This window comes from Zea mays, chromosome 1 (assembly GCF_902167145.1).
Source record: "Zea mays cultivar B73 chromosome 1, Zm-B73-REFERENCE-NAM-5.0, whole genome shotgun sequence".
NCBI classification, from domain to species: domain Eukaryota; kingdom Viridiplantae; phylum Streptophyta; class Magnoliopsida; order Poales; family Poaceae; genus Zea; species Zea mays.
Genome location: NC_050096.1, coordinates 238,168,995 through 238,176,881, shown reverse-complemented (window position 1 = coordinate 238,176,881; position 7,887 = coordinate 238,168,995). Strand labels below are relative to the sequence as shown.

General features: G+C 43.1%; 1 long non-coding RNA gene across 2 annotated transcripts; it reads left to right on the top strand.

The window, feature by feature from the left end:
• The first annotated feature begins 1,724 nt into the window (after positions 1-1,724).
• On the top strand, positions 1,725-6,030 carry LOC109939194 (uncharacterized). Of its 2 annotated transcripts, NR_159979.1 has the most exons (4): positions 1,725-2,334; positions 2,417-2,509; positions 4,416-4,573; positions 5,759-6,030. It is a non-coding gene; the product is annotated as an uncharacterized lncRNA (long non-coding RNA). The 2 variants fall into 2 exon arrangements; NR_159978.1 differs by lacking the exons at positions 4,416-4,573; positions 5,759-6,030 and having other exon boundaries at positions 2,417-2,694.
• Positions 6,031-7,887: the final 1,857 nt, after the last annotated feature.

Sequence of the window (7,887 nt, the reverse complement as noted above, 5' to 3'; positions counted from 1 at the left end):
TATTTGTTATCGTGTGAGATTTCTTATTGGTTACGTCTGGTAATGGTGTTATGACTAAAACTGACGGTGCCGCGACGAAACCGAGGGCCTCCTGTGGGTGATCAACACATGGTTGCGCTACTTGGCACGCGCTGGTATCACAGTTAGTAGTCATAATCCATTATGAGATTATATCGATATGTTATCTTTGCGCGAATTGTTCTTACCATGTGAGATTCATTATCGGTGCTAGTTCGATGATGGTGTCCTAGTTAATAACTTATGGTGCCGCGTAAAGCCGAAAGTCTCATGTGGCGGCCGACACATGGTAGTGCTGTTCAGTATGGTGGTATCGAAGTCTCTGGCTTTGATCCATTATGGAACTACACTGACATGTTATCTTCCGTAGACTGCTTCCTTGAAATGATTTCTATGTTGTTTGTTAGAATGATCAAGCCACATATGCCGTCACTGTTAGATCAAAAGAGTATATAACTCTGATGTATTCCTTGGTAAATTTTCTACCCATTCAGAAATCTCCATCGAAAATCAAAACCTATCTGTGTCTAATCATGTGAGAAAATCACCTTTTCATGTGGAGACTCCTTTCTCTTGATCTTAGTGGCAACTGCACACATGGAACCTTATGTGTTCTTTTGTCAGTTGTCGTCTGCTTGTTGACATCTCTAGTTGGCTTAAAGTGATACATGCTATATCCACTAGAGAAACCACATCCTGAGACACTCGCCTTCGCTCAGGACCGTCTTAAGCTATCGCTAATATGGACAAGGGTTACACATCTCTCTACTCTTAAAAGTCTTTCGTTTCGAATCTCGGGACGAGATTCTTTTAAGGGGGGAGGGTTGTAACACCCCAGGTGTTTATCGTCTGCTTAACCACGAGTGCGGACGTTAACACATGATAGCTGCGAATATAAAGGTCACTAATTTTTAATCATCCTTCTTTATCACGATTTTGATATCGTGTCTGTCTCCATCTGTCTAAAATTGTCCTAATTTATTTTGCAAAATTCAGACATTAGTAATCTTTCGAAACATCAAATCCAGTATCGTTTGGGGTTAAGCCATCGACATCTTGCCCCAAACTATAATCTTTGAAATCAAATGTTGTTCCTTAAAAATTCGTTTGAAATTCTTTCACGCTTGCGTTGCACGTCTCTCTGTGGCCTGGCATCGTGGCGCGTGGCTGGTGCTAACCGGTGCCTGGACAGCGCACAACCTGTCGCCCACGTGAACGATGCGTGATGTCGCTTTCGAAAGGATCATAATTTCGATGCCGCATCAATCTCGCATATTTATTTCGCGAAATGTCGTGTCTAGTGCCCGTTTAAAAATTTATGGATTAAGAGAACATGAATTTGGAGCCCCAACCTACTCTGGTGATTGTCGTCCTAAACAAATATTATTAGAACTCTACGACAACAATATTGATGCAAAAATTAAATCGGACCGAGATAACTAGAACCGAACTGAGTATTCATAATTAATCTGTTTTCTGTTCAGACTGCGGATAAAATTATCTGCTCTAAATTAAATCAAGCGCAGTCTGTACTAGTTTGACGAGTATCTTTTGTTTCGTCCGATTTACATCACGCCCAGACTTAATCGGAGAACTAAATTATCTGTGTAGTCTTTTGTAACAAGAATTAGAGAAAAGAGCAAAAATCTGATTTTTCCTTTTCTCCTTATCTTCTCCATGCCGCCCCCTACTTCAGCCTTATCTCCAGCCGTCGTTCACGCCGCTCACCACGAGCCTTGCTTCTTCACGTCACCTCCTTCTCACACATTTTCCCTCTCACCTCTCAATCCATGGACACCCTCCCTGCTCTGATCCCCCCCGATGCTCGCCGTGGGTGCCGTTTGCTGCCCCAACGCCGTTCCGCGCCCCCTCCACTCCGGCCATGAGCTCCTCCCAGTGAATCCCTCTAGTCCCCTGCTCATCTCCCATGGTGGCCGCAGGGAGCTCTGGATCCATGGCCGTCGGCCTCTGGGCGTGAGCAGCCCTTGGCTCTCTCCCCTGCGACAGACTTCCTCCACGGTGTCTCTTTCCCCAACCATGGTGGCCGGCTCCCTGCGCCTCCATTCGGTGCCCCTGGTTCAGGGCCGGTCGACCTCCGGCGACCTCCTCCCCATGGCACAGCAGGCCGACGCCCCTGCCTCTACTCCATCTTCCCCATTGGACAGCACGAGCTCCTCCTCGCCGATACGCCAGCAACCCTGCAGCAGCGCCACTCGATCTCCTCTATACGTGAACAACAGCAACCCGGATCCCATCCACGTCGTATGCGTCGATCCGATCTGTGCAGTCCCAACCCACGACGTCGCAACACCCTTGGTGAGGCCTCGCCACCTCTGCTGTTTTTGTGCTCAAAATGCTTGATAAAATGTCTAAACTGTGTGAGCGTCGTTAATCGCAGCCCTCCGTCGATGTCACGCTTCGCTCATCGCTCCTCGACGAAGAGCCATAACCGTGGTAGACATGCATGCGCGATCCGAACTGATTTCATCAGGTTGTTCGCTTTATATGATTCTAGTTTGCTCTAATTAGGTGTGATCGATGGCGTGAATATGTGTGTGAAAATGTATGTGTATAAATGGGGATAAGTTTAGTATATTAAATGGGATAGTTGATAGTATTTGTTTGTGCTATCATGTTAATTTTATGGTATGGTGAATCAATGCTTCACTTTAACAACCCTCACCTGTTGTACGTGGCGAGTGGTTAAATGTTTTTTTAATCGATTAAAGGCTCCGTACGAGTGTCATCGCTGTCCCAAATATTTATTTGAAAGCAAGTAGTGTCGATGCTTCGATTTCGGTTGAAGTCGGAGAATAATTCGAGGAGGTATATATGCGAGTACTTTAAGTTCTTAGGTGTTCAAGTTGTACTGTAGAGTTCTATGTTATATGATGTTTATTTAGGCGTCAAGCAAAGTTAATCTAATAAGATGATTTAGAGAACGAATCAAATAATGTGTAGGAGCTAGGTATGAATTAAAACAAGATAGTTGATATTTTGGACTGCATGTACTGTAGAAATGTCATACATAAAAGTTGGAGATAACTTCATTATCTCGCTTGTATTAAAATTTGACAGACATAGGTATAATAGTTTAGGAGTTATGAATTTTCCAAGTCCAGTTTCAGAATCTGTCCAGATTCTGTACTGATTTCGAAAATGATCTTGTTTGTCCAAGTTAAACTGAGAATCAGCTCTTAGTAATTATAGGAGAATTGTAGTACTTGTCTTAAGCTTTCCAACAAGTTTTGGATCACCTTTTTTGGTGATCTAAAAGTTGAGTTACAGCTGTTTGAATTGTGATGTCCAAACCTGTCCAAATCTGGACAGAGAAGTTTGTTTGTATTAGCTGACTTTGATCCACATTGAATCAACCTGAAATGTTTATAAAGGATTTGTAGATAATTTTATAAGCTTTCTAGAAAGTCTAAGATCACCTGTTTTGGATGCCTAAATCTCTAGTTATGGAGTTTTGAAGTGGATAATTGAATTCTGTCCAAATCTGGACAGCATTATTGTTTTGTACTGTTTGACCTTTCTAAGTGTCTAATCTCATGGTGATGATAATACCAAAGTTGTAGAGGATTTCTTAGGCGTTCTATAAAGTCCTAGCTCATTATTTTTGAATGAATATCTTGTGAGTTATGAGCAAAACCGTTGACTGCTGAATGCTGTCCAAAAAAAAATCTGCAATGGGGTATTTGGTTTGATTCCTGTTTGGCTAAATAGGAGTAATCAGTTTTTGATTCTTGAGTGATGAAGACTTATGACATTTGAAATGTTTATCCAAATGTCTTGTTGCACATGGTTGAGTTTTTCTTTCTTAATGTGTGCTCTAAACCTATTAGTTTGGGAATTAATACTTTGATGAATGTATTGGAACTAGTAGCTAATTAGACCTTGTGTGGTTATAATGAACTCAATAATGTGAAGAAGGTTTAGTAGACATACATATCTAGATTTATGAATTAATTTGGTCGCCTTATAGTTATAAGCATGATGTTAATGCCGAATGATGGAGGAGTAAAGTTTAGAATTGAAGTGCTTGTTATGCATAGAAGTATTTTAGATCTATAGGTTGAGATAAGTTTTGCTCCATAGGATTTTATGCTAGTTAATAGTGGGTTATTCATTAGTTCTAAGAATGATGTTAATCCTTTGATAGTGTACTCTAATCCATAAAGTTAAGGTTCATGTATAGCCTTTTGTTGATTGATGCTTGAGTTAGGTCTATGTAATTGTAAAAAAATGTACTTGTGATACTTAGTAATATCTTGATATCTAATGTGCTTCTAGGTGTTGTGATGACTTGTTTTAAATATTTATCCTCTTTAACATAGATTATCTATCTTATGCTCTTCGTGCTCATGCTCATGTGCATCATACATATCATTTAGGTATGTTAATTGATCACGTGCTATGGAAGACGAGTGGAATTGATCTCCAAGTGATGCTGATGGACGAAGCTAAAATGGATGAATCAACCAAGTGCCAGGATGGAAGATGCTCACCAAGTGGTCGTCAATTAACAACACTAACGTAGTGTTTATCCCAGGCAAGCCCCGGTGCATTTGCCACCTCCTTGTTGTTTTAAAACTTTTATCACTTATATGCTGCATTAGGTGATAGGAGTTGAGTGATGAAACAGTTGATGCATTGTCATTCCTTGGAATTTGATTATCCTCCTTGATACCTGTTTTACAAAGAGAACTAATGAGGCTTAGCCCTGCCTAGAGAATTAAAACCTGTTTCTTTTTAAAAGAATGATGTGTGACATTGGGAATGGGTTTGTTTTATGAAAATGGACTTGTAATGGTGAGCGCATCATCTGCAGTGATGAATTCATCATTCAAGTATAGTACCTCTGTCAGGTATATGGTTTGGGTGTTAAATAATAAGATGAGACCAGACGTTGAGCAGGAAAGGTCGCCCGTCTGTGTCGCTTAAGGACCGTTCCGATTGTTGGCCTGCTGATCTAGGACCCTTTAACTGACCACATGCCTCATCATGGGTAAGCTTAGCCTCGGTCGGACCAATACCAGAAAGGCCGGCCCGCAATGGGAGTGGAGAGATGGCGAGAGTAGCTTGTACCCTCCGTGGCAAGAGACTGGAAGGTGGGGTGCTGTACTCTCGGAAACATGGCGGGCACCATGGCGAGGGTAACGTGTACCAACCAGGCCAACGGCTGGAAGGTGGGGTGCTGTACTCTCGGAAACATGGCGGGCACCATGGCGAGGGTAACGTGTACCAACCAGGCCAATGGCTGGACGGTGGAGTACTGTGCTCTCGGTTGGCGGGGACCCGTTCTGGTCTTGAGAAACCCGTGGGCGAGTTGACATATGCAAGGGTTAAGTGCTACATATGTCGTGTGGTTGGAGATCCCCAGCTGGGTATTAATCGATTCGGATCGCCGAACTTCTCGGATATGAAGACTGGATCTTCGACCCTCATCGTAGATAACAAGTGAAATTAAAGTTGATAAAATGAAGCTAGTGTAGGACAAGTGAATGCTCTAGACCAGGTAAATCTAGATTCAGGGAAAGTACTTAATTTGTGAAGTAAAAATTTTGCATAAGGATCCACTACTAGTAAGCTTTTATGCAAAAACGAGTCTTTGAAATTTGACAAGCTTTACCTTGAATCCCTTAAATCCAGCATACCCTTGAGAGTCTTTTCTTTAGTCGGGTAAGTCTTGCTGAGTAATTGCGTACTCAGGGTTTTATTCCCTGTTGTTTTTCAGGTTGTAATTTTGTTCTGTTGTGGATGGTGCTAAGTGCCGGTGGGCTCGGCCTTCTTATATAAGTATATCCCATCTTTAGCTTCCCTATTGAGGATTGTCACTTAAGCTAGCATGTATTTTAAAACTTATAAATGTTTTATACATTCAAATTGTAATCTTTTTGAATCAATTTCTTTTGTAATCACCTCCGATGATATATATTGTAATCTTGTTATAACTTGTAAATGTTGTAACTTGTAATCATTTTGTAATAAAGAATTTATTTCCGCTGCAAGTGTTTGTATGTGAGTTGTGTTTACTTAATCCTGCGATCTTGGCGGTAAGTCGTTTATCCGAGGTCCTCGGGGCACTCGGACAGATCCTGTTAAGTTGTTTGGTGCACATGCATAGCTGTCTGAGGTCTTTGAGACAAGGACAGGTGCATGTGGGCCCGATAACTTGGGAGGTTCTGCGACATGCAAGATAACCGAGACGTATTCGCATGGCAACCTGCAGATATGCCGGGAGTCCCAAGAGAACTGGTCGAGCACAAGTTGAAGGTTTATCCCCAGGCGAGGCCGATCCGGCAAAAGCTACGTCGTTTCACGCCCGACAAGAGAGAGGCCATTCGCGCCGAGTTAGCTCGCTTGGTTGCAGCTGGATTTATTAGAGAAGTATTACACCCCGAGTGGTTAGCCAACCCTGTTCTTGTACTAAAAAAGAATAAAGTGGATTGGCGCATGTGCGTCGACTATACGGATCTCAACAAACACTGTCCGAAGGATCCCTTCAGGCTCCCGAGGATAGATCAGGTGGTGGACTCCACCGCTGGATGTTCTGTGCTGTCTTTCTTAGATTGCTATTCCGGGTATCATCAGATTAGTTTGGCAAAAGAAGACGAGGAAAAAACGGCGTTCATCACTCCGTTTGGTGCTTTCTGTTATACCTCCATGCCGTTCGGCCTCAAAAACGCTGGAGCGACTTATCAGAGAGCCATTCAAACATGCTTAGCCGATCACTGGGGCAAACGAGTGGAGGCTTACGTAGATGATGTGGTAATCAAAACAGAAAACTCGGAAAACTTCATCGAAGATTTACAGCTGGTTTTCAACAGCCTGAGAAGATATAGATGGAAGCTCAATCCTGAAAAATGTGTTTTCGGGGTACCAGCAGGAAAGTTGCTCGGGTTTATCGTCAGCCACCGGGGAATTGAGGCTAATCCAGATAAGATTGAAGCTATCATGAAGATGGAAGCTCCTCAGTCACAAAAGAAGGTTCAGCGACTTACTGGATGTATGGCAGCTCTGAGCAGATTTATATCCAGGCTGGGAGAAAAAGGTTTGCCATTTTACAAGCTACTCAAGAAGGTGGATAAGTTTCAATGGACTTCAGAAGCACAAGAAGCTCTAGATGCACTGAAGAAATTCTTAACAACACCACCAGTACTAAAACCACCCCGGCGAGCTACGTCAACTCAACCGGCCGAAGATTTGCTACTGTATATCTCTTGCACGACTCACGTGGTAAGCACCGCGTTGGTAGTCGAGCGAGTGGAAGAAGGACATGCCTATCCAGTACAACATCCCGTCTACTTCATCAGTGAAGTTCTAGGCCCCTCGAAGAAAAAGTATCCTCAAGTTCAGAAGCTATTATACGTAGTACTTCTAACTGCCCGCAAGTTGCGTCACTACTTTGATGACCACAAAGTCATAGTAGTCACTGGTTTTCCAATAGGGGATATTCTTCACAACAAGGAAGCCATTGGCCGAATAGCCAAGTGGGCTTGCGAGCTGGGATCCCACGACATCGAGTTCCGACCTCGCACTGCCATCAAAACTCAAGCACTGGTTGAGTTCGTATCAGAATGGACAGAACAGCAAGTACCAGATAATCCAGAAATTGCAGAAGTATGGCGAATGTATTTTGATGGCTCGCTGAAGCTGCAGGGAGCAGGAGCAGGGATCCTCTTCACCGCACCTGGAGGCGAACACCTCAAGTACGCCCTCCAGTTGCTATTCCCGACCTCTAACAATGCAGCCGAGTATGAAGCTTTGCTACACGGATTGAACATCGCCATATCATTGGGCGTCAAGAGATTGATGGTATACGGAGATTCTCTGGTAGTCATCAGCCAGATAAACAAGGAATGG